At 45.1% G+C, this 27804-nt stretch overlaps 1 long non-coding RNA gene across 1 annotated transcript; it reads left to right on the forward strand.

The window, feature by feature from the left end:
- Positions 1 to 6407: 6407 nt before the first annotated feature.
- LOC121830946 (uncharacterized) lies at positions 6408 to 20421 on the forward strand. The gene is made up of 2 exons (XR_013052887.1): positions 6408 to 7610; positions 18922 to 20421. It is a non-coding gene; the product is annotated as an uncharacterized LOC121830946 (long non-coding RNA).
- Positions 20422 to 27804: the final 7383 nt, after the last annotated feature.

Genomic DNA, 27804 nt, shown 5'->3' on the forward strand with positions numbered 1-27804 from the left:
CACTGTTCCTCCTGAGTCTAAGTGGCTTTCCTCTTAGAAGACATAGTCATACCCCAGTACCTGGCATGAAGCTCATTAAGTACACCATGAATGAGTGAGTGAATGAATGAATGAATGAATAGGTGGAATCTTTAAAATAAATGTGGAGGGCATATATTGAAAACTTACGGTGAATGTTTAAGTCTCCACGGTAAGTACGTTATGATAATATTTCACTTACTATTTTGACATAGCTGTGGATGAGGAAATCCATAGATGAGGAAATGTGTTCTCACAAAAATAAAGACCTTCTTTGATGTCTCCCAGCTAACCAGAGCCTGGGCAGTCAGACCTCCCATTCTCTTTTAGCCTCCATGTTGAGAGGCTGGGGTGAATGAAGGAAGACTGACTGATGTACTTTCCAGGAGAAGAAAGAAAAGAAAAAAAATGGTCTGGAAACCTGATCCTACAAGAACACGACAGAACCATGAGGTGCATTCTGTCTAGGTGAGGTCGGCCTCCTGTCCTCTTGACGGGCCAATGCCACCGCTGAGGCGTGACAAGTGAGCAGTCTGTCCGGAGAAGCTGGAGGCCGATGGCAAGGCCAGGGGAGCCGGATGTCCCAAGCTCTGGTGTGTGGTGAAGAGCCACAGTGGGTGGAGCCCTGGCTCCATGTGCAGAGGTGGAGGACCCGTGAGGTTAAAGGGATGAGTCTGCGCAGGTAGGGACGCCAAGGGGAAAGGGACACGCCAGTGCCCTGGAGAACTGGGAGGCCAGATGAGGAGCTGAAACCACCGTGTTTTCAGAGGATGAGAAGGGGCCTAGACCTAACAGTCTTCTGTTATCTCCGCCCCACTGGGAACAGCCCCGGGAATGGCCAGGACACAGCAGGAGCCCCAGCGGTGGCGCTCTGCTGTCACACGGAGGCAAAGGGGTGGCAGGAAGAACGTCTGCTCAGGAGTCGGGCCCCTGTCAGGATGCGCTCCTCGGCACCTTCTCCGCGGTGGCTTGTGATTCTGTCTTGTACTTTTCCACGACTCTCAAATGCCTCATTTCAAGAGGAAGACAAAAGCCAGGAATTTCCAGCCCTTGGGGAAAGGGCCTGGAGACTTTGGTCTCAGTAATAATGTAGTCTCACAGCATTTCCTCCCTCTGTAGAGGCAGGGCAGGGAGACCTCTCTCCGTGGCTCACAGAGTCTGTTTTGATGGCCAGGGGACACCATGTGCTTACCTTTTCATGAGGCCTCTGCCGGACGACACTCAGGAATCACACTGGGTCTTGGAGTTTGGATCTCGAGGCAGCTGGAATTAGCAGAGAATTTCCGAGGAGAAACCCGAGCGCTTTTCTTCAAGGGAGCAGCAATAACAGGTCAGCTTGGCTGGCAGTGTCCACCAGAGCCTGACCTTGACCTGAGGAGGGCGTTGGGAGTTTCAGGCTTGTATGGCAGAAGGTTTATTTATTCATTTCTGCCCTGTCTACAGAAATACCACTGGATGCCTCCTTGCTCTGTTTCCCCTGGGCCTTGGTGGCCTAGCCTGCTCCACGGACCATGGTCTTTATTTCTTTAGCAAGAAGACTAGAGGTTCATTATTTCCCACTGTGCCTAGTGACGAGACAAACAAAAGAAGGAAAGAAAATAATAAGCAGAAATGATCCGTAAACTTAAGCGAGCGGCAGATCCTTGTGTTTCAGGCACTGTGGTTGATACTAATGGGGATGGGGGCAGGGCAGCGGGGGATAAAGTCAGGAAATTAGGCAGACCTTCCACTTGGAGATACAGAGAAGTGGCCTCAGGAGTTCTTGCCTGTACCTCATCTGGGAAACCTCCTACTTGGCTACAATAATATAACTGTCTACTGCTAATTTTCTGGAAAACCTTTAAGGGTTCAAGGAATTCCTCAGACCTGTCATATTTGCCGCCTCCAGTTTCTCCCTCTTCCTTCAGTCTTTTTAAAAACACAATTAAGAGATAATTTACCTAGCAGAAAGTTCAATCACTTAGAGTGTGCAATTCAATGGATTTTAGTATATATATTAGCATGTATTTTGTATTTTTACATACTCATGGTCTACTTTTGTAACATTTTTGTCACATATCTCCTGCATTGTACATTTTAGCCACAGGCAACCATCAACATACCTTCTAGCTCTAAGGATTTCCCTCCTCTGGACATTTCACACAAATGGAATAATGCAGTGCATGACCTGTTGTTGACTAGCTTCTTTCATTTAGCATGATGCCGTCAAGGTGTGTCCATGTGGTAGACTATTTTCTTGCCTATTCCTTTTATGTCTGAATAGTATTCTACGGCATGAATAGAAGACATTTTGTTTATTATCTTTGAATCAGTTGATGAAAGTTTGAATTGTTCTACTAGTTTGTTTGTTTTTTTGTACAACACTGAAGATTGAACCTAGAGTATCACACGAGCCGGGCTCTACCACTGAGCTATATCCCCAGCATTTAAAAAAAAAAAAATCCCTTTTTTCTATTTCAAGCTGGTCTTGAGTTCACCCTGTGTCCCAGGCAGACTTTAAACTTAGAGCTCTATTACATCAGTCTCCTGAGTGGCTGAGGTTATAGGTCTGTAGTACAAGTACAACTCACTTTTAAATTATCATGAACAATATTGCCATGGACACTGGTGTACAATGTTGTTGTTGTTGGTGTGTGTGTGTGTGTGCTTAAGTGTTTGCATGCTTAAGTTTTTGTTTCTCTTGGGCTGGTGTCAAGGAGTATGATTGTTTAGCTGTGTTAGTTACTTTTATTGTTGCTTTGAATGTATGATAGGGAAAAATTAAGAAAATACCCATTGTGGCTCACAGCTTCAAAGGGCTCAACCAATGGTTGCTTGGCTCTCTGTACTTGGGTGGTAACATCAGGGTTCTAGGAACGTGTAGCAGGTAGAAAGCAGAGAGGAGAGAGAGAGAGCCTGGGGAGATGGCTCAGTCAGTCAAGTGTTTGCCAGGTACACACGAGAACCAGAGCTTAGATTTCTAAAACCCATGTTAAAACAAAACAAAATAAAAAACAGGCAAGCGTGGCAGCCACCTGCAATCCCAGAGCTCTGGGAGCAGAGACAGGGGAATCTCTGTGGCAAGTGGCTACCTAGACTGGTTGGAAGTGGCAGGCTTCAGGTTCAGTGAGTCAGTAAATGAAGTGGAAAGTGGTTGAGGAAATCACTGTCAACTTCAAGCTTTCATGTGTCCATGCACACACATGTGCACATGCACTCCCACGTGTCCACACACATATACACCATGTAGATACACATGTAGAACCAAACCCAAATCTAGTATGTAAGGATTTCAGAAGAACGGGAACAAGAGCAGTCCAGCTACAAGATATCCATAGGGCCCACCCCATTGATCTGTTTCCTCCCGCTGAGACCTACTTCTTAAAATTCCCGGAACCTCCCCAAATAGTGCCACCCACTGGGGACCTAAGGCTTTCACATATGAGCCTGTGGGGACATTTCATTTTCAAACCATGTCACGGAAGATGTGGAAACTCTGTTTAACGTTTCTGAGGAACTTTTGAACTGTTTCACAAAATGCCATCTCCTGTTACACTCCCACTGGTCATGTGTAAAGTTTCTGATTTCCTGGTATCCGCATCACTAGTTCATTGTCTCTTTTTGATTATAGCCATCCTAGTAGGTGAGCTACAGTGTCCCACTGTGGCTTTGAATTGCATCTACCTCAGGACTAATGATGTGAAGTACTTTTCATGAGCAAGCTGACCATTTGCATATCTTCTCTAGAGAATTGTCTGTTTAAATCCTTCATCCACCCCTAAATTGCCTGTGTGTGTGTGTGTGTGTGCGTGTGTGTGTGTGTGTGTGTGTGTGTGTGTGTGTGTGTTTAAATCTTTGAGTTGTAGAGGTTCTTTATATTTTAAGTCTATTCTGGATATAAATCCTTTTATATTTCATATTATCTCCCTGTCTATGGGTTGTTTTTTCACGTGGTTTAAAAAATATTTATTATTATTTTTATGTGTGTGTGTGTGTGTGTGTGTGTGTGTGTGTGTGTAAATACCATGTTTGTACAAATGCCCTCAGAGGCCAAAAGAAGGTGTTGGGGCTGAAATTACAGATAGTGTGAGCCACCTGACATGGGTACAAGGAATTAAACTCAGATCCTCCAAAGGAGCAGCCAGTGCTCTTAACCCCTGAGCCATCTCTGCAGCCTTTCCTTCACATGCTTTTTTATTCTTTTAAATATTTATTGTGTTTTTATTATTTATGTGTATGTGTGCATATCTGCGTAAGCATATGGGCACACTTGTGTGCATGCACCCACAGAGGCCAGAAGAAGGCGTAGGCTCCCCTGGAGTTGGAGTTATGAGCTGCCCAATATGGATGCCGGGCACAGACCACTAGTCCTCTGCAGGAGCAGCAAGGCTCATAGCTGATGGACCATCATTTCAGCCCCATGTTTCTTCACAGTCTTGATGTTATCTGACGCAGAAGAGCTTTACTGTTTGAAGTAGTGCAAATTCTTGTTCTCTTTTATCACTGGCCCCTTTCACGTCAGAGTTGGGAAACCTTTGCCTAACCCAAGGTCATGAAGATGCCACCTGAGTTTCCTGTAACAGTCTTCCCGGAGCAGCTGTTAGGCTTAGCTCTATGAACCGTTTTAGGTGGTGTGAGGTTGAAATCCAAGTCCAGTGTTTTCACGTGGATGTCCCATTGTCTCAGCATCGATTATTGAAGACTGTTCTCATAATGACAGTGCACATCTGAAACTGGCCTAAAATGGAGTTTATTTGAAGGACAACCGATTCTTTCCCCTACAGAATTGTCTTTACTCCTTTCTAAGAAGTTGACTAGCTGTAATATCAGTGATTTTATTTCTGGTCTCTTAATTTTCATCCCCTTACTCTAGGTGTCTTTATGCTGGTACACACTAGTCTGCTTACGGCGGATGCGTAAGTTTCAAACTTTGAAAGTTTCTGTCCGGCAGCTTTGTTCTTTTTCAATATCATTTTGGCTATTCTGGGTCCCTTGCATTTTATATGATTTCCCCTCTCCTTTTCCCTTCCTCTTCCCCTCCCTTCCTTCCCTTCCCTTTTTCTTTTGCTCTTTCCTCTTTCTGTTTCTATCGTTCTTTCCTAAGAACAGTAAGGGTGTTGCTTGCAAAGCCTCACGGGGCTGTGTCTAGAGTCCTGGAAACTTACTTCCCCGTGTCCTACAAACGGACCTTGAGAGCTTGTTTGGAGGCTCTTACGAGGAAGAATGGCTACTCATATAGCCTTGAGCAAAGAATGGTCTCTATCAGGGAGGATTGTCCTCTTCAATCAACAGGAAGCTTCTCGAGGGACACACACATAGGATGGGGCCGGGCACCTAAGTGGTTTGTCAAATTGCAGAATCAGCTCTGACAATCAGTGGGCTAACAGGCGTCACCGCCAGTTCACACTCACGTCCCCCAAATCTGAAATTAATTATTAATCCACACCTGCACTTTTCACGGGGTGTCTCATACCTTGCACACTGTGCAGAGCACCAAGGTGCTCCTCGGTGGTCCTCCCTGCTTCCCACAGCTCCGGCAGCCTTTTTCCCAAGCTCCTTATGAAGCTCCTCACTGCAGTCCAACGCTAACCAGTGTTCTTCTGGTTCTGCTTCTGTCCAGTTATTTTGCCCATGGAGCAGGAAAAGCTAGACCGGAAAGGCCAGACCTCTTTAGCAGGCAGCAAGAAGAAAATCAAACTCATTCCACCTTAGTTTATGACGATCACCATGTAAGTGCTTTGTGCAACGTCTGTTCTGTGGTAAAGGACAAGCATTCCGTAAGTGTTGGATTTGGATTTCTGTAGTCTATATTTGACTTTCTGTAGTATGTTGTGACCGCTTGTCCCTCCTGCTAATGGTGTAGGGTTTGGATGCAGTCTAGGAGCTGATGCCCAGTGGCTCCCCTCACATTTTGGGATTTTAAACGTGGAATTGTCCTTCTTGAATTGTGCTCCCTGAAGTCAGCCCCTGGGAAACTGAGACAAGTTAATATCTGGGACTCTCCGAGTGACTTGTGGGACCACATCTCCTGCCTACTCCCTGATCAGTGTGAGGACTTTATGCCCCCTCCCGTCCTCCACAGACCGAGCACACTGCCTTCCTTTTACTGTCTGTTCTTGGGGTGCCCCCTCCCATCCTCCACAGACACACTGCTTTCCTTTTACTGTTTATTCTCGGGGTGCTCCCTCCTGTCCTTCACAGACCGAGCACACTGCCTTCCTTTTACTGTCTGTTCTTGGGGTGCCCCCTCCCATCCTCCACAGACACACTGCTTTCCTTTTACTGTTTATTCTCGGGGTTCTCCCTCCCGTCCTCCACAGACCCGAGCACACTGCCTTCCTTTTACTGTCTATTCTCGGGGTGCTCCCTCCTGTCCTCCACAGACACACTGCTTTCCTTTTACTGTTTATTTTCGGGGTGCTCCCTCCCGTCCTCCACAGACCGAGCACACTGCTTTCCTTTTACTGTCTATTCTCACAGTGCTCCCTCCTGTCCTCCGTAGACATGAGCACACGGCCTTCCTTTTACTTATTTATTCTTGCAGTACTGGAGATTAAACTCAGGACCTTGTAACATACTAGACAAGGGCTGTACTATTTAGCCACATCCCTAGCCCTTAGCTTTTAAAGTCTGAATCTCCCTATGAAGCCCAGGCTAGCCTCATGTCTCCTTCCTACTGCCTCTACCCCCTGGAGCTGGGATTACAGGGATGTGTCGCATCACCATTCCTGACAGTGGCAGGCTTTTCAAGCTGCAGGCCAGCAGCCATTATTTAGTGGGTCAACACCGGTCTTAAGTGACGATGCAAAAGAAAGCAAGATAGAAGTATTAACTACGTCAGCCGCAGAACATTTGCCTCCATTTTACAGTATACCACGGGCTGGGTCTCTCTCTGGGGAACTTGTTTCCTTCTGATTCAGGCTTTAAAAGAGATTGATAAATGGGGGCTGGGGAGAGGGCTCAGCAGTTAAGAGCATTTGGTTGTTCTTACAGAGGACCAGAGTTCAGTTCCCAGCCACCCGCACGGGGAGCTCACAACTGTTTAACGTCAGTTCCGGGGAATATGACACCTCATTTGACCTCTGTGGTCCCAGGCATGCTTGGGGTACACATGCATACATGCAGACGAAACATTCATACACATAAAATACAATTTTAAAATATTAAAACGTTTTAAGTGCTTAAAAGATGGTTTTAGAGGAATAGCCATTTATTTATTTACTTACTTACTTACTTATTTATTGTACATAAGGCTAGGCAAGGCTTGTAACCCCTTGATGTAATTCATACTCGACACTGAGGAAGTGGCAGGGAGCCTGAGACTAGATAGGTTATGGGGCCTAGAGGTAAAAAACCTCCTACTGTTTTTCAGCTGAAGGGGCATGGCACTGAAATGACTCCTCGTGACATAGTGCTCTACCCATAGATCAGCGCGGCATCAGCCCTCATCAGAGAAGCTGCTTCTTGAAGTAGATGGGAATTAACACAGAGACCCACAGCTGGACAATGTGCAGAGTGAGGGGCTTTGGAGCACTCAGTCCTAAATGGGATGTCTTCATCAAATCATCCCCTCAAGGCTCAGGGGTCCGTGCGGAAGAGGAGGCAGGAAGATGGTAAGAGCCAGAGGGGATGGAGGACGCCAAGGAAATGGTGAACTCACCGAGCGTGGCAGCATGCTCAAGACCCACGCAGAGAGGGGAAGTGGACACAGAGTCCCACCCTTTACCAAGAAGCTCTTTATAAATGATACCCACTGGCAAAGCGACAGTCAGTTTCCTCTAATGGAGTGTCACTAATGGAGGTTAGGTCTATCAACCACAGCCTAGGGCAGGCCCTAGGTCCAAAAGTAGGTGGCCAACACAAAACAAATTCTATCTTTTTTTTTTAAAACTTTTTGTTTCATTTTGTTTTGTTTTGACATTTTTTGCTTATTTATTTTGATTTGTTTTGTTTGAGAGAGGAGGAGGGAACATATAATTTGCTGGGTAGGGAGGTTCTGGGAGGAATTGGGGGAGGGAAACAACATGATCAAAATATACCATAGAAAATTTTAATTAAAAAAAAAGATGGTTTTAGGGGCTAGAATGTTGCTTGGTGGTAGACCATTGGCCCTGAATGCACAATGCCCCAGGTTTGATTTTCCATGGTGACAGAAAGGGAGAAGGAAGCAGGAAGAGAGGGAGGGAAGGAGGGGAAGGAGAGAGAGAAGGATAAAGGTGGAGGGCGTTAGAGTAGATCCTTCCCATCTATTGAGTCATTTAAGTAACTCATAAGAGCATGGATGACACCGGCTGCTTCCATCATGAAGGGCGGAAACCATGAACGTCAGGATGGAGTCCAGCAAGAGTGAAGGACCAGGAACCACTACCCTCCTCCCAGAGAGCTCCTCTCAGCCAGCTCCTCATTCCCTCAATGTGGACACAACTTCCTACTGAATGCGTCTATCTTCTGAGACTCTAACACACCCCGTCTCATTTTATTCTCCCAGCTACCCCAGGAAGTAGATGAATCAGACAAATCCCTATATGACCACACCAAGCGACCAAGCTCCTAAATGTCTTAGCTCAGTGTCCTCAGCTCTGGTACAGGTAAAACCAGAGAGGCTGAGGATCTTGGCCAACCTCACACAGCCTGGAACTGGCAGTATCAAGAAGAGAACTCGAGTCTTGCCTCCCGGTCTGGATGTTGCACTGGCTCCCCTCGTGAACATTCTTTTTTAGAAGGATGATTCATCTGGCTGCCTTAGGAAGAATGTTTTCCAAAGCCAAGATCATTTTGTTCTCTCCGCTATGTCTGAAAACACCAGAAAAGCACAAGACAGGCAACACTTGGTGTCTCAAGGCTAAGGGTTATCACTCCCAGCATCAAAGACTATTTAAAGCCAGAGCTGTCAGAAGTAGAAACCGGTCAAAGCAGAGGGGAGACTGAGGTCCCCGCCTGAGTTTTGCTATTTTTGCTCTTTGCGTAGCAGAGTGTACCCTCTAGTGGCTTTGGTGAAAATAGCCTGTATAAACAAATTACAGCATTGAAGAGGACAGAGAGCGTCTCAGGTTCTGGGCTTCTCTTCGCCGATGAGAGACTGAGGTTCTCAAGCAGAGTTGATTTTTGCCCCCTGTAGAATGTTTGATGACATTTGGAGACCCATCATGTCAGCGGTGCTAATGTGGAGGAGCCCCGGCCAGCAAGTGACGTGCCCTGCCTGAGACCTGTGGCTTCTTCCTAGCTTAGGTAGGCTCAGGCTGAGCATGCAATTTCTTTTTATTAACTTGTACAAATAGCAAGGTAGTGGTGGCACACACTTTTAATCCCAGCACTTGGGAGGCAGAGGTAGGCCGATTTCTGAGTTCAAGGCCAGCCTGATCTACAGAGCAAGTTCTAGGATAGCTAGGACTACACAGAAATCCTGTCTTGAAAAACTAAAACCAAACCAAACCAAACCAAACAAACAAACAAAACTTTTACAAAGTTATATTAGAATTGTTGAAAATCCATAAGTAATACAGCAATGCATACTCTCAAATAAAAGCAATATAATAAAAGAACTTCTATTTTCTCATCCCTTTCCATAATCCAGGTTAGCATCCTTGAGAGTTTGTTACATTGAACTATATTAAAATGCCAACTGGAGACTACTTTGACCAAAATGGCAACTTCCTTTGGTTAAGATGCCCACCCTTTCTCTACGCATATACTGAAACAATGTTGATGCACATATATGAGAGTCTTTGGCTGTTGGAGTCAACACTTACCACAATTTTACTAAGTGGACTATGCCTTCAGATCAAAGATACATTTTTTCCACGTTTCCACATCACTGGGATGCTCGGCCTTGTGGCGTTAAGATGATCCATGAGAGGCATTAAAGACACAGAATCGAAAGGTACCTGCCTGAGATTTCACTGCCTTGTGGAGAGCTTGGCTCAGGATTATAACTTTCTGTAGGCAGTACTAACTAGAAACGAATAACATTACCTTGTTGTTGTATTTATTATTTTATGCCAACAGCTGAGTGACTGGTTGGCTCATACATTTGGGAGGAGGCCTGCCACAATTACAAGGCCAGCCTGGTCTACAGAGTGAGTTCCAGATTAGCCTGGCCTACAGAGGGAAAGCTTGTCTTGAAAAAAATAGTAATAAAAAAGAACAGGAAAAAAGACTGTTTATAAGAAATAATGTAATGTTGTCTTGCTATTGACTGGAGGGATGAAATTTATAGCAAATTTATATAAAAACTGAAGTAAGAATTTTAATTTGTATTCGTTTCTTTTATGTGTATGGGTATTTTGTTTGCATGTGTGTCTGTGTACATATATGTGTTGCCTGGTGCCTGCTGAGGCCAGAAGAGCCCATTGGCTGCCCTGGAACTGGAGTTATAGATGTTTGTGAGTCACCATGTGGGTGCTGGGAATTGAACCTAGATCCTGTGGAAGAGCAGCCAATGCTTTTAACCACTAAGCCACCTCCCTAGCTCACAAAAGTATTTTAATGGAACAAGACTGATTGATATTGACAGTAATAAATCTTGGCATGGCTGACCACATGCCACTCAACAGTTGCAACGGATAAACAAATAGATTTAATTCCAGGAGCTAAAAAAATTGTTTTTCTGTTAAAATAATCTTCCATAAATATCCCTTCTTATTTTAATTTCTATTGAATACAAAGTGAGACTGATAGTTTTTATTTTATGTATTTTAAATTTTAATAGATGATTTCCACCAAAGTTGAAGTAAGTCATACTTTTATTCCACGTGGCAATATATAAGTCAGTCTTCCCCTCATTTTTAATGTCATTGGATGTCATCTGACTAGATTTATGTCTGGCACTTCAGACCACAGACTCTGAAGCCAAACTCACTGAAGTTGCCAACTAAGGGCATGGTTAATTTTCACGGCTGAGAGTGTTGGGGCTTTTCACACCTGTCAAGTGGACATAATAAAAGTCCCTCCCACAAGAGCTGCTGTGGGAACTAAGGGAGGAGTTTGTATGCATGTAAGAAGAGTGCCTGGATCGGGAAGCCCTCACTGCGAGTTAATGTCATAGGAGAGTTTGAATTGGAAGCTCTAACCATGTGTAATACAGATGAGTTTGAACAGTTTTATTTATTTCTGTAAGTTTAGAATCATTTGGATGTCTTCTTTGCAAACTTTTGCTTCTTTTGACTATTTTTCTGTGGACTCACTTGTCTCTTATTAGTTTGTAGGTTCTTTTTAATATTCAGAATATTTGGGCTTATGCAAGATGTCTATTGCAAATAGACCCTTTGTGCCCTCTGTCATTGAAATACATGCTTCTATAATTAATTATATTAAGAGAAGATGCCTTGGAAAGCAACAGCATCTTGCAACCAAGAGGGAAAAATCTCGGTACAAAAGTCAGTAATCTAAGTTGATGGAGCAAAAGATAAAGACTTGGGTCCCTGTTAACATGGGCGAGACACGGTCAATGTTAGCCTAACCTACCTCCAGATTTCTTGTTAATAGACAGCGTGTCTCTGTTGTGTAAGCCATTTGTGGCCCAGTGTTCTTATCTGCAGCCCAGAGATTCCTCATTGAGCCCTCGTGACTTCACAACAGCTCCTGACTGTCGACCTCATGGTTCTCCCCGGCCTCCCAGCCGATCCTAGCACTTACACCGTTCTCTCTGCAGAGCTGGTCTGGAGAATTAGAGCTTGAGCCTTTTGTGATGCACCATGCCATGCATGAGACATTCAGAACAGGGCACTCTATGGAGAAGAAAACAGGATGGTGACTGCTTAGGGTTAGGATGGGATGGGGACTTGGGAAGGTGACAGTGCGAAGGTTGGAGGCTTCTTTTTGAGGTGGTGAACATGTCTAAAATTATTGTGGCATCGATCATTTATGTCTGTGACTAGTCTAAAAGCCGTTGGATTATGTTGAATTATATGCTCAAAAACAGGCACTTTATATGGCATATTGATGGTATCTCAAGGTCACTGTTGTTTTCTTTTGTTTGTTTGTTTTGTTTGATTTGTTTTGTTTTTGTACTAGCCACCTTTTCATTGCTGCGATAAATCGTACGATGAAGGCACCTTATAGGAGGAAGGGTTTATTTGGGCTTATGGTTCCAGAGGGATAAGGGGCCATCACCATCATGGTGAGGAAACATGGCAGGAGGCAGGCATGGTGCTGGGGCAGCTGAGAGTTCACATCTTAAACAGAAAGCAGGACTCAAAGATAACTAACTCGGAGCATCAGGAGTCTGTAGATTCTCAGAGCATGTCCCTAGTAACATACTATTGGTGAAATTATTAAGGCTACTCCACATAGTTAAAAGGATATTTATTTAATGGCATAACTTACAAATTAAGGGATAGGTAGGTTGCGGGGTCTGGGGAAGGTGTATCACAATCCAGTGGTGTTCTCTGGAGCTCTGCTCAGTCCACCTCCACCGTTCAGGGTCCTGGAACAGAGAGAGCGCTGGCCCATCCAGATCTCGGGTCTCCAGGCACCCCTCCCCCCCGGCCCCGCCTTATAGGCGTGACAGTTGCCGAAGTCTCAATGAGGGTTGGAACTTCCAGATCAAAGCTGGAATGGCTACCCACTACACATACTTCCTCCATTCACCTCCTAAGCCTTCCTAAACAGTGCCAGTAACTGCAGACCAAGTATCTAAATAGATGAGCCTATGCGGGATATTCTCATTCAAACTACTCCATTGCACTCCATGGCCCTACAGCTTTGTAGCCATATCATAATACAAAATGCGTTTAGTCTAACTTCAAAAGCCCCCATATGAGGGGGTGCTCCAGGAAAAGACAAGGGGATAGAGGTGAGAGTGAGGCAGTTGAGGGTGACAGAAGCAATGGAAAATTATAGGGTTAGACCTGGGCCATAAAATGGAGTTTAGAGTTGGGCAAAGGGGTTGACTCATGAGGAAGCTTGGATTTCTACATGAGGATTACATGCTGAGAGGAGGGCTAAAAGGGCTAGCAGGGAGCGCCCATGGGAGGCACCACCTGTTAGCAGTTCTGTGGGTTAGGGATGATTTCTTTGCAGTAGCACTTATGGTATGTTCTTAAAAATTGACTTTGAGCTGTAAGCATTGTGAATATTATGAACTGACCTTCTAAAATGGTTTATACTTTGATATAATTTAATTTACATTATTAGCAAGAGGGGGTGAAGGAAATATTGACTTATGAAGCCAACAAGCCTAGGCAGGAGGGTGTGGGTTCAAGAAATTTGAAATAAGCTCTGACACAGTGTTGACTGCTGTGGATATCGTTCTGTATAAATACAACACTGATTGGCCAGTGGCCAGGCAGGAAGTAGGCGGGACAAGGAGAGAGGAGAATTCTGAGAGTGGAAGGCTGAGCCGTCACCATGACAAGCAGCATGTGAAGATGCCGGTAAACCACGAGCCACATGACAAGGTATAGATTTATAGAAATGGGTTATTTTAAGATATAAGAACAAGAAGCCTGCCACGGCCATACAGTTTGTAAATAATATAAGCGTCTGTGTGTTTATTTTATAAGTGGGCTGCCTGAGCTCGGCGGGACCTGGAGAGAAGCTCTCCAGCTACAGTTGACTTCATAAGGGGGTTACAGATTGCAGAAGAAGCTGGGTGATGGGCATGTTGTTCTGTAGAGTCCCACTTGCAAGAGGAGCAACAGTGGAGGTCCCTAAAACAACTAGTGAAGTCCAGGACAGCTTCTAAGAAGGCACCAGAGCTGCTGGAGACAACAGTGAGCCAGGACTGTCACATGACCCCTCTGGAAGCCTCAAAGCATTCATTTTCCATGTTCATGCATTCATCAATGCATTTATGTCTGCTAAGGTACTACAAAAGGTTCTGACTTCGACAGTGTGTGCCATGGTCTCTGTAGTCCCATGGTAAAAACAGATGTGAGGCAGATGTGCACAAACAGCGGTAGCTCCATCATGGTTTCTTCTGTTCTTTGGCTGCCCCTCCCCACCACCTCTTCCCTCTGGAAAACAGATACTTGTTGTTTTGGTAGGTGGTTTCTTTGCTGATTTCTTCCAGTGTCCACTTTTGCACTTTGGTTAGTAACAAGAGAGATCAGTCCAGTAAGGCGTTTCTAGAACTCCTTATCTTTCTCTACCTTTCAGAGTGTGTGGGTTGGAGGAAGGTTCTCTGGTTTGTCTGCAATAGGGATGTAAATGGGAGGTCAACCTCATGGCAAGGGTTCAGAGTCTCCTAAAGAGAGAGAGGGTGAGAACTGGGCTGGAAGTCGAAGGCTTGACTTGGTTGGAGAGAAAAAGGCAACTGGGGACAGAGAGTGATGGGGGCAGAAGGGAGATCTGGGTCTAAACATCCTTAGTAAGCAAAGGGATGTGGGGCAAGGGCCTCTGAAGGAAGCTTCGCTGTGTGTTGTGTTATGGGGCGCCTTCACCATGGCCCATACAATGCTATTTTTCAAGGTACTGTGGTCTGAGTGCGTCATTCAGAGTTCATAGTTGGAATCTTCATCCCCCAAGCAGCAGTGTTGGGAAGCCAGGCCTTTGGGGAGGCGCTTGGGTCACAAGGGCTCAGCCTTTATGAATGGATAGTGTCACGATAAAAGAACGTGAGGAAGGGAGTTGGGTGTTTGCCCCTCTGCCTCTGCCACCTGAAGACATCGAGGTCCCTCCTCTCTAGAGTAATTTAGTGTTCACGTGAGCATCTTGGAAACGGAACAGCCCTGGCCAGCTCCTTGATCTTACGCTCTCCAGCCCTCAGAACTGTGAGAACGCAATTTCTAGATTTTTCTAAGTCACCATGACTAGGATAAGGCAAGAGGTCAAATTATTTTTTTTTTTTGTAGTGAACGCCTTGGTAAGACTGAAGGCAGGTCAGGTGTGGGGCTTTTATGTCCCCTTCTGTTTTACAGTCAAGTTATATGTCTGTGCAGGTTTGCTACCAGAGTTCCTTGGCCTGAGTGTGTCACGGTATCACAGTTGGCTTCAGTTGCTAACTTGACACATAGGAAGAGGGAACCTCACCTGGGAAATTGCTTCCATCAGACCTGTGGGCATGTCTGTGGGGCATTTTCTCTTAGCTAATTGATGTAGGATGGCTCGGCCAATGTGGGTGGTGCCAGTCCTGGGCAGGTGAGCCTGGACTGTTTAAGAAAAGAAGCTGAACAAGCCAGAAAGCAAGCTAGTGAGCAGTGTTCCTCCACCTCTGCCTCGGCTCCAGCCTCCAGACTCCTGCCTTGAGCTCCTGGCCTGGCTTCTCTCACTGATAGACTGTAAGCTGAACTAAACCGTTTCCTCCCAACATTGCTTTTGGTCATGGCATTTATCACCGAAAGAGAAAGAAAAGTAGAGCAGCTGGGTATGATGTAAGCGAGTGCAGCAACGAATGAGCCCAGCATGGCATTCCTCCATCTGGAGAATACAGACTTCATTTACATTCCTGCAGACCTCTGTGGTGAAGACAGTGCCTTGTCTAATTCTCTGGTCTCCTTATTTCATGTCTCGTGCCTGGAGTCCATTTGGCTTTAAGTCCCTCCCCCCGGGCTTTCCTAACCCATGTGTATGTACCCCTCCCTCCCCATTGTCATTGTCTTTCTTCTGCCCGTCCAGGTGACCCTCCTTCCTCTGCCCGTCCAGGTGACCCTCCTTCCTCTGCCCATCCAGGTGACCCTCCTTTTATGGACCATTTTTGTCATTCTCATTTCTTGTTCTGTTTTCTTTTGAGCTTGAAATTCTCTCATTGACCTTTTCCATATCCCCCTCTAAACGCATGCTGAATCTTACCCAGTCTACACAGTTCTGATTCTGAGAGTTCACCTGGCTCTTTCATAATCTACATATATCTTAAGTTAGAAATATATTTGTTCATGATTTCCAAAATATTGGGGTGGTGGAATATGTCCCCAGATAACTTCCCTTACTCCATTCATGCCTCTGCATGATATGGCAGCTCCCCTGGACTGGTCAGGGTTCTCTAGAGGGACAGAACTGATGCAGTGAATGTGGCTTAGAGTCTGTGGTCCATCTAGTCCAACAATGACTGTTCAACCAACAGCAAGTTCAAGATCCAGTAGTTGTTCAATCCACAAGGACGGATGTATATGGTCTTCAGTATATGCCAGAATCCCAAAGAAGTAGGCTCTAAAGCCAGCGGAAGAATGGACTTGCCAGAGAGAGAGAACGAGCAGGCAAAGAACAAAAGCTTCCTTCTTCTGGGTCCTTTCTATAGGCTGCCACCAGAAGGTGTGACCCGGATCAAAGGTGGATCTTTCTACCTCAAAAGATCCAGATTAAAAGTGGGTCTTCTCACTTCAAATTATTTAATTAAGGAAAAAAAAAACCCTCACAGGTGTACCCAGCTGCCTGGGTTTTAGTTAATTTCAAATGTAGTCAAGTTGACAACCAAGAATAGTCATCACACCCTTCCTGGTGCCCTCATTCTTTCCGATTTCTTTCTTTATCACTTGCTATCAAACATAGTTAGTTATTATCCCTAGAATTAGAATGTAAACACAAGGAATTTTTCTGAATTTCCAAACCTAGGATCATGCCAGGCATAAGTGTGTGTGTGTGTGTGTGTGTGTGTGTGTGTGTGTGTGTGTGTGTTATGTATTATGGGTACACATGTATGAGTGGTTCTGTGTGTGTATGTATCCAGGCCAGAGGTCAATTTTGAGCCTCTCTTTCTATGGCTCTCCATTTTATTATTTTTTAAGACAAGATCTCAAATGGGAAATCATAATTTCTGCTAAACTAGCTAACCAGCAAGCCTCCGGGATCCATGTGACTTCCCTAACCGCCAGCACTGGGTTGCAAGCATACAGCACCCACAAAAACTTTTACATGGGTCTTTTACACAGGCCTTTTACATGGATCTTTTACACAGGACTTCTACATGGGTCTTTTACACAGGACTTTTACATGGGTCTTTTACACAGGACTCTTACATGGGTCTTTTACACAGGACTTCTACATGGGTCTTTTACACAGGACTCTTACATGGGTCTTTTACACAGGACTCTTACATGGGTCTTTACACAGGACTCTTACATGGGTCTTTACACAGGACTCTTACATGGGTCTTTTACACAGGACTCTTACATGGGTCTTTACACAGGACTCTTACATGGGTCTTTACACAGGACTCTTACATGGGTCTTTTACACAGGACTCTTACATGGGTCTTTACACAGGACTCTTACATGGGTCTTTACACAGGACTCTTACATGGGTCTTTACACAGGACTTCTACAAAGCTTGCCGTTTACCCACTGAGCTCTCTTTAACTGCCCTGTTAAAATCCTTCTCGAGTAAATGGATTCCTAGTGGCCCTTGTTATTCAGTCAATGTGGAACAGATTTGAATAATCTGAAATACATTTCTGGAAATGTAATCTCATAAAACAAGACGTTAATGTTGCCCATGATAAAATTCTGAGCAAACCGAGCTTCCCACAGTGACTTCTCTTTCTGTTCCATGAGGATTAAAAACAAACAAACAAATAAAACAAAACAAAAACCTCAAAGTAGAAGCCTAACCGGATGTCACTGACAGGTGGTTAGAGGATGATTGTGCTTCATATCTAGTATTTGGAATTTATAATATTAACTAGACAGAAGCAAAGGGGGAAATGAATGATAAGCATTTTCTACTTACAAAGAGAATTATTGATTTTATATTTTGCTCTGCTGGGCTTCGATGACATATTTGAGTTGGGATTTGGAATGAGTGTACATTATATGACTCTTTGAAAATCATAATTATCCAAAGAAATCATAAACCATGCATCTATCACTTACATGGCGACTGTAAAGCGTGGAACCTGGCTAAGTCTCCTCCAGTCAGGGCAGCTCTGGAAGTTCCTGATGTCCTTGTCTCCATTCCCCAGGGGCGACAGAACCTGGACCAGCTGTGTGAGAAGTTTTTACTGGCTTTTTTTTATAGTTGTATAACCCATGTTTCATTATTTTTAAAGTTTTGTTAAATAATCATATGCCTTGTTAAGAAAATAAATAACGCCAGTGGTTTCCTGTCTCTCCACACAAGCACTCCTTCCTGACCTCTTCAGACATTTCTGGGTGATCTCTCCAGACCTGTAAACAAGGTGCTTAGATCCACTTTACAGGAGCAGGAGGCAGATCGGTTCTTATCAACAGAGCAAGTGTTTGGACTGTGTCTGACACATCCTTAGCAACACTAGAGACCGGGAGGCACCAGAGCAATCTTATACTTTCTTTTTTCCCCCCGAAGAAGTTTCCTGAGGACCTGGGTCCCCTAGAAGAGCAACCGGTGTTCTTAACCACTGAGCTGTTAGTCCAGCCCAGTGGGTCTCAACCTTCCTAAAGCTGAGACCCTTTAATACAGTTCCTCATGGTGTGGTGACCCCCAACCGTAAAATTATTTTTGTTGCTACTTCATAAATGTAATTTTGCTATGGTTATGAATCGTAATGTAAATATCTGTGTTTCCCAGTGGTCTTAGGTGAGCCCTGTGAAAGGATTAGTCGGGGTTTCGACCCACAGGTTAAGAACCATTGCTCCAGCCCCTTCAGGTGTTTTTATTGCAGATATTGAATGTGGCAATATGATTCTAATTCAAGTCCATTTTCTTTTGTACTTGGGTGGGGCGTGCTGTGTGACAGCTTTCCTACGCGGTGACTTATCACCATCTCCCACTTGTGTGAAGCAGCCTGACAATAAGAGGTCCTGCTTTTGCTCAAAGTTCACTGCCTCCTCACTTGAGCCTTCGAGGTAACTAAAAGGGGCGTGAAGCCCGGCCTTTCTCTTCCGTTTTGTGTCTGTCTCCTTTACTTTGGGTCAAATGTCAGCCTCCTGTTCTACTCCGAACAGGAGTGTGGTCACCCGAGGAGTGTCTAAAAACAAGCGACACAGGGTGCTCAGCCCTAAGTGATCTAACCCTCTCCAGGCTAAAGACACAAAGATAAGAATAACTAAGATATTTTACTATCTGCCTTTACAGCATCCTGTTCCAGGGCCTAGGTGCCCAAAAGTCTCCAGTTCTGTCCTGAACCTGAAGTCACCTTGGATTCTAGGAATGTGAAGCCTTGCAGGTCACCCCTTGATGAGATCACCCTTAAGTGGAAGCAATGTTCCTATGTTGGGCACCGAGGAGCAACCATCTCATGGGAACTGGCTTGTCCTCTCTGCTGATAAGGACTTTTCCAGAGTCACCCTATAGAATGAAGACCAAGTAGACCACAGACTGATGGAGACTGCTTAATTATGCATGTGATGTACAATTTCTCCTTGCCCTAACCCTACAGCTCCTGTTGGGTCCCAGAAGACTTGGTGCTTCATTTCTGTCTTCCCAACATTGCAACATCTGGTCAAAATGCTTCCATGATTTTCCATTATTACTTTCCCACTGATTTCCGGGGCTAATGGACAGACCTGATTTGTGGGGACTCCTGGAGTCCAGCCACTGGCCACTCTAGACTTGAGTAAGTGAACTAATACATAATCCACTTGTTACAAGGTGATGTAACCATCTGCTGCTTTGACTTTTACTCTGACAACTAGGTAAAGACCCAGATATTTAACAGGGAACTCCAAATACCAGCATATGGAGTTTTATCTTTGAGAGGAGAGCGAGGTGTTCGAGGTTACCCCTCTCCATCTGGCTGGGTCCACAGAAGTAGAGTGAGTCCTGTCTGGCTGCCAGGTGACTGTCAAGAGGTCATTTGCTCATCCGTGGGGTGTTATTAATCGCCACAGATCCAGCTCCGTTGTTCACTCAGCTGATGTTTACAGATTGCCCGGGCCCCCAGAGTTTGTGTTGTGAAAGATCTCCATCTGGGTTTTAGCCTCCAGCCCTCACTTATACAATGCATGTTTGACATCCCTGGTCCTCCTGTCAAAATTCCTCTGTCCACCACCCACCTCCAGAAACTCTTTGAAATCACCTCTCTGCCGTGAGTCCCCCCATCATTGCTGGATTTGTGTCATTTTTCAAGTGCTTTTACTATTATCTTCGTATCATCTTGGTTAGGAGAAATCAAGCATGCTTAATCTGCTATCTTTCATCAAATTCTTGTTTACTGTCTGGGTAGTTACAGTTCCAGGGTTCCACATCTGAAGTCCGAGGCCTTTTGCATGCTTTTCTTGAAGTTGAAGGTCCTGGATACTTCTGAGGCAAGGTAGTCCTCCCCCAGGTGACACACTTTAGTTGAGAGCCCTTTAGAGATTGTTGCCAAATGCAACCCCCAACCCCTAGTCTTTCTGAATTTGCAATTAGCAGTGGAAAGGATTTTAGGCAAGGGTTCAGGAACGGTGTTCCAAGTAATGATGGAAACCATTTATGAATAAGATATAATCACTGCCAAGCTCTGAAGTCCTTATGAGCATGCCTTTTAGTGTAACTGCTAACATCTCATTCCTCTGGGCCAGTGCAGGAAGTCAGTACGCATACTAGCTCCAGAATGGATGTGGATTCTTCCTTTACAATAGAGGAGTGATTCCATTCTGAATAAGAGTCATTCATTGGCTTCTAATTCACTGTTACCATTACGTTTACAATACGAACATGCTGAATGAAAGATAGTGGAATTTGTGAGCATTTAGGCATTTTAAAATGTTACTGGCAATTGACTGTAACTTCCACAGATGAAGAACAAACCCTCAACCAGCTAACCAGAAATAACAGTAAATTGGTAACCACATCCCTATTTAAGGGATATGATAATAGTTGTCCATGTCTATGGCCATACCACCCTGAATGTACCCGCTCTCAATTGGTAATAGTTGGCCATGTTAAAGGAAAACCATGTTATATTATAAGAAAGACATCATTCTGGACAATTTTCAGCATTAGATGTGCTTAGAGCTCATCAAAGAGTCACAGGAAAGCAGAGGCATAGGGCCCCTCTCCCCAGCTGGCACCCGGCACCTGATGATCTCAGAATTCAAGAGTTAGAATATCGCCTGCAGCCTGCTACATGATGGAGTCCATGATCAGAAAAGGGGGCAGGAAACAGCCCCAGGATGTCCATCAGATAAAGCTGTGCACCCTGAATGATAGGGTGAGGATTTGGAAGGAGTGTCTTTGAAAACTGCAAGTAGTGTAACTCTTTGGAGTACCAGGGAAGGGGACAGGGAAGTCCTGTGACTCGGACTAGAGAAACCAATCTTGAGCTGAATCAGCTCGCCAGCCAGATTCATCCTTTCCTGATGCTGCTTGTCTCTTTCTGCAGAATGCTGTATTAAAAATAGTTGCACTTTCACAGACTGAGGGTCTTCTCAGTCACATGTGTGTTGATCACCACTGAATCAGAGCAGCAGTGACCAGTATACATGTCATCAAGATGGGATTTAAAGTGGAAAATTGGTTACACAGATGACAGAGAATCAGAGACACTCGGATTAGTGGCAGCAGGAGTCACTCCCAGTCTGTGTGACAGGAACAATCAGAGTCTACTGGGGTCACTGACAGCAGTTGGAGACGGGGCAGATTTTCCTGACTGGAGCATCCCATAGTTAGAATCAGTGGCACATTCAAGGCCCATAGGCTTGGCAAAAGACGTCTGGCCTTCCCCTGTCTCCCATCCTCCAGCGGTTCTCATGGACTGATTCCCACAAGAGCCTCCCTGACTTGCAAGCCTGGGAAACCTGTTTGCAGGGTCAGCACCTGTAATGCAGAGCCATTAGGAGAAGCATGAAGAATGGATCTGAAAGCAAGTAGGCTATGCCCTGTGCATTGCATTGCACACATTATGGACACTCCTTAGATTAAATGTCTAGTAAGACACTCTGCATCATATAAATATGTGTGCATGTGTGCTTCTGCAGCTCCCTGCCTGCAGTCAGATGAGCCATAAGCTGTTGCTAATCAAGCTGTCAATGACATGATATTTTAAAATGTATAAGCCAGAAAGTTTATTGACCATCCATCTTTGAGCAGAAAATTATTTCCATCTTCTGGTTTTATTTCCAGTCACAACACTATGAGTATCTGGTCCCAGATGCATGGCTACCATTCCCATGACTGCATAAACACCACACAACCCACACACATACTGCTTCGTCTGTGTGCCCTTTAAACCAACGCCATCAAAGCTTAACGACATTTGGGGGCAGTTTTCACAAGAAGGTAATGGAGTAACGTTCTGAAACCTGGCCTTCACAGGTGACAAAGGACTGCTCCTTCTCTCTCTCCAAAAGCTGGTGGAGAAGCACAGAGCTGGCTATTTCCCCTCACCCTTTCCACCTGGCAGGTGGCAGGATAAAGCATTAGTTGCAGACAGTGCCTTCTTAGATTCGAAACGTATAGGGCTTGTGGAGAATGCTGGCGTCTGGCCTTCTTTAGCTGAGAGCATCCAGCTACAAAGGAGGTGGGAAAGGCTGGGAGGCAGCGCTGGCAGTCTGCTGTCTCCAAAGTCTGATGGTCCAGCATTCAGAGAGCCAGGCTGTACACACCCCTGTGGGTACCAACTCACTTCTGACTTCTCAGAGTCCAAGGGTCTCATGTCACTTTCCCTTTGGTCAAGAAGACTTTAAAGAATGAGAAAATGGAACCCCAAAGCCGTAGCTTATGCTGGCTGTTGCATCCTTGCCTTTTGCTGCAAGGATGTTAGAGCTTGGAAGAGCAAAAGAAACCACATGCGCATCCTAAATAATGGTAACAACATCGGGTTGGGGGGCGGGGAGAAAAGGAGACTATGTAATAAATTAGAGGGGGTACACCCCCAGGCAAATGATTAGCCCTTATTCCAGTGTTGTTAGGCCCTGTAGAGAAAAAGGTCTGCATAGCAGCTCCTCAGACCAGCTAAAGCGGCCTCTGGAGTGACCTAGATAGTCAAGTATTCTGGAGGGCCCTGTGATTTCAGCACTTAGCAGTGTTGGGAAGCCCCAGTAAGACAACAGGAGTTCCTGGCAGAGGCGTGGCTTTCCCAGCTAAGGAATCTCAGCACTGCTCAGAACAGTGGAGCCTCGCAGAGGGGAGACTAGACTCGGTGGAGGAAGCTCTAAACCGTGCTTGCAACAAACAGCATGTGTCTGCAGTCGTTTGTGTGTACGCACAAGCTCTTATGTGGCATATTTTTTATTTTCTCTTGTGTGTTAATTAGGAGAGGAATCGCTGGGTCCCGTGGGAAGTTTAACATTCTGAAGAACTGCTGTGTCCTTTTCCCAACAAATCCCACCAGCAGTGTATGAACCTTCACATCTCTCCATCCTCATCAACATTTGCTACTATCTGCCCTTTCCACTGCAGCCAGCATAGAGGGATATGGTATGCCATTGTGATTTTGATTGGCACTTCCCTGGTGATTAATAATTTGAGCATCTTTTCATATGTTTGTTAACCACATTAAAATTTCATTTATTTTATGTGTGTATGTGTATATATGTGGTGTGTGTGTGTGTGTGTGTGTGTGTGTGTGTGTGTGTGTGTGTAAATCAGAGGGTAACTCAGGTTCCAGTTCTCTCCCTCTACCATGTGGGTTGGGTTCTAGAATCGGAACCCAGGTCATCAGGTGCCTTTAACTCACTTAGCCTTCTCAGCAACTCAAACCGTTTATATATCTTCTTTAAAGAAATGCCTATTTGGGTTATTAGTCTTTCTATTATTGGGCTGTAAAGTGAGTCTTCATATAGTCTAGGTATAACTCCGGTTTTAGAAATAATTTGCAGATAATTTTTCCTATTGTGCCGGCTGTTCTAGGATGCCTCTCTCCCCCGCCCTCTCCTGTGTTCACATTGGCACGGGTGAACGTGTGTGCCTCAGAGTGTGTGTTCCTCTAGCATCTTCCTCCTGGGTGCTCTGTTTGGTTTTGTTTTTTTGAGACAGGGTTTCTCGCTGCCCTAGAAGTTCCCCAAGTCAGTGAGGCTCGCTAGCCAGTGAACCCCAGAAATGTGCCCATCTGAGTTTCCCCATCACTGGAATTAGTGCATCGTCACACCCCCTGCTCTTTTTAAATGTTATCTAGGGATCAAACTTTGGTCTTCATGCTTACGAGACAAGCACTTTGTCGACTGTTCCATTGCTGGAGCCTGGAGCCTGTTTCCTAATCTGATTTTTAATCATAGTTTCCAGTATCCAATGCACTGGATTCATCTGATGCACTGGTCTTTCGGGCAAAGTCTTTAATTGTCCCTTTTACTTCTGCCCAACTCCAACTTCCTTAGAATAAATAAAAGCTTCAGTTCGCTTGTTATATGAAAGCTGGAACTGGACATGTGCACTGTCCATGTGTTAGTGAACTTCCTAAAAAATGCCTGACTAGCTAACTCACCTGAGAGAGCTCTGGGGGTTCCAGGCATTGCCATGTTTGGCCCTGCTGCTTCTGGCCTGTGGTGAGGCTGCACGTTATGGTGGGAAGTGTATTACCATACAAACCTGCTCACTTCGTAGTGGGTAAGTGAGCAAGAGATGGGAGGTTTTCTACCCCTTCTACTATACACCCACAAGGCCACACGCATCCTAAGTTTCTGCTGCCACCCAGTACTGCCATAGTAGACATGGCAGTACATACATGGCAGGCCCTCAATACATGGGCCTTCATGGGACATTTAACATTCAAATGACAGGAGCTTAAGACTCTGGAGTACAAATGACTTTTTTTCATCTATCTATGTGTGTGGTATGCATGTATATGTGTTCATATGTATATGGGCACATGTAAGTGTGTGTGAATACTTGTACATGTGCATGATGGCCTGAGGCTAATATAGGTCTTCCTTCCTCAATTGCTCTTCACCTTATTCATTGAGCCCAGAGTTTGCTAATATAACTAGTCCAACTACCTCCGGGAATCTCACTCCGCCAACTCATGTAGATGTAGGTTCAAGGTAGTCTAAGGTCTAGGCTCATACTTGGACAGCAAATGCTTTATCTACTGAGCCACATTCTCAGCCCCTAAATGACATTTTAGTAACAGATTATTTTATGTGGATGAATGTTTTGCCTGCATTATATATGTGTACCACATGCATGCCTGGTGCCCACAGAGGTCAGAAAAGGGCATTGGATCTTCTGGAATGGGAGTTAGGATGGTTGAGCTACCATGTAGCTGCTGGGAATTGAACCTGGGGCTTCTGCAAGAGCAGCCAGTGCTCTAAACCACCGAGCCATGTCTGCAGCCCCCTCCCTAGGATAATTTTTGAACAACAAACTTTTAAATAAAATCCTAAGCCTTTCCTGGCCTTATTCTCTCTGTTATGAATTGGAGGAAGGTTTTGGAATCTGGGCTTGACCAATTTCTAAGCATATTTCCCCTCTAACATTCAAGAAAATTAATAACAACGAAGTTTACAGCCATTCCTGACAGCATGCAGGGGTCAGAGAAAGACACTTAGAGTAAACACTGCGTTATGTGTTGCTGTGTTCCTCAGAGAACTGTGACTTACACATAGTAATTAGTAAACTGAATCCCTATTAAACCCATTGAGACCCATAGCTATAAAAAACATTGTCTTTGTTAGAGTTTCTACTGCTGTGAAAAGACATCATGACCAAGGCAACTCTTATAAAGGAAAATATTTTATTGGGGCTGGCTTATAGTTTAGAGGTTTAATCCATTATCATCATTGTGGGAAGCATGGATGCATGCAGGCAGACATGGTGCTGGAGAGGTAGCTGAGAATTCTACATCCAGATTGGCAGGAAGCAGAAAGAGAGAGCCACTGGGCCTGGCTTGAGCATTTTAATCCTCAAAGTCCACACTTAGTGACATACTTCCTCCAATAAGGCCACACCTACACCAACAAGGCCACACCTCCTAATAGTGATACTCCCTGGTGACCAAGCATTCAAATATATGAGCCTATGGGGGTCATTCCTATTCAAATCACCACAACCATTATGATATTATGATCCACTCAGTGGTGGTGGTGGCATACACCTTTAATTTCAGCACTCTGGTGTCAGAGGCAGGAGCATCTCTATGATTGTGAGGCCAGCTTGGTCTACAGAGTTAGTTCTAGGACAAGGGTACACATAAAGAAACCCTGTCTGGAAAAAAACAAACAAAAACAAACAAACAAAACCAAGATGGTATGATCCAAATTTATATCCCTAGATTCTTTGTCCCATGGATCTATTTAGCTGATTCAGCACTTTCATCTGTAGGTGTAACATGTGTCAGAATTGTGCCAAAAATAGGACCTTTGGTTCCTAAATTTATCCCTCCCTTCTCTGTACCATGCTAGGCTTTCTAATTTTAGTAGGTGGCCTTACCTCCAATAAGATGCTCATCAAAATCCTAGGTATCAATCAGAGCTGCTCTTCTTCCTTCAAGGTTATCCCACTATTCAAAAGCCTTGTCCCAAGGCTGGGGAGATGACTCGGTGGTGAAGAGCACTTCCTGTGCAAGTCCTGAGCACCCATGAGAAAAGGCAGCACTGACCATACATGCCTGTAACCACAGTGCTGTGGAGCAGAGACAAATGGGTCCCAGCTCAGTGTCCAGTCAGCCTAGCTGAGACGGACCTTCTGTTTAGTGAATGGCACTGCTTTAAAGGGATATGGTGGAGAGGTACCAGAGGAAGACACTCAACATCTTCCTCTGGCCTCCACAGTCATGTGCTGGACAGGCACATGACCCGAAGACCCGTGGTACCCACGTGCATGTATCACACACACACACACACACACAGAGAGAGAGAGAGAGAGAGAGAGAGAGAGAGAGAGAGAGAGAGAGAGAGAGAGAGAGAGAGCCAGCCTTGTCCTTACCTTCTAAACACACGTGTTTGTTACTTTCTGTCTTAGGGTTTCTATTGCAGGGAAAAGACCATGACCATAGCAACTCTTATAAGGAAAACATTTAATTGAGGTGGCTCACTTACAGAAGTGTCCATTGTCATCATGGCAGGGAGCATGGTGGTATGCAGGCAGACATGGTGCTGGCTACATCTTGAAGGCAACAGGAAATGGTCTCAGACACTGGGCGCTATCTTGAGCATAGGAACCCTCAAAGCCCGCCCCCACAGTGACACACTTCCTCCAGCAAGGCCACACCTACTTCAACAAAGCCACACCTCCTAATAGTGACACTCCCTATGAGCTTATGGGGGCCAATGACACTCAAAGTACCACACCTCCTTACCTTCTCCAGAGTTCAACACTCTTGTTCCGGGCAGCTCTATTCTCTTCCCTGAGTTCCTCTGGTAGCATCTTTCTGAGGACCCTCATTCTACTCCATCATGTCAACTTGACAGCATCTAGAATCACCTGGGAGGTGGGCCTCTGGCATGCCTGTGTTAGGAAGTATCTTGGTTATGTCAGTTGATGTGGGAAGACCCATCTTACCATGGGGTGGGGCTTAGACTGGATCAAAGGAGAAGAGGGAACTGAGCACATGCAGCCGTCGCTCGGCTTCTCAGTTACAGATGCAATGTGATCAGTTCCCTCAATCTGCTACATCTGTGCTTTCCCAGTCACGAGGACTGTAATCAGGAAATGGGAGCCAATTAACCGTTTCTATCTTAAATTGCTTTTATCGGAGTGTTTTTTCCATAGCAACAAGGAAAGAAACTAAAACACCTGCCTACAGTCTTTTCTCCACATCAGAGCCAGGATGAAGCTATAAAAACCCAAAGCGGACCATACCACTGTGTGGTCCAAATTCTCCAAAGACTTCCCATCACTCCCAACAGAGACCCAAATCCTAACCCTACCCTTGAAACCTCAAGTGATGGTGTCTCTGGTGTCTCACTTCCTCCTAGTGTTTGCTCCCATGAGGTTCCATCTGGTCCGCTGGAATCCTTGTGCAATCTGCCAGGTTCTTCCGTGGATCTTCCTCGGAAGATCCCACTGCCCGCTGCCTGTGGGATGACTATTCTTGCTTGTCAACTTGACCACACCAAAAACTAAAACCCACCTGTGAGGGATTTTTTTTTCTTAATTCAA

Source organism: Peromyscus maniculatus, chromosome 7 (assembly GCF_049852395.1).
Source record: "Peromyscus maniculatus bairdii isolate BWxNUB_F1_BW_parent chromosome 7, HU_Pman_BW_mat_3.1, whole genome shotgun sequence".
NCBI lineage: Eukaryota > Metazoa > Chordata > Mammalia > Rodentia > Cricetidae > Peromyscus > Peromyscus maniculatus.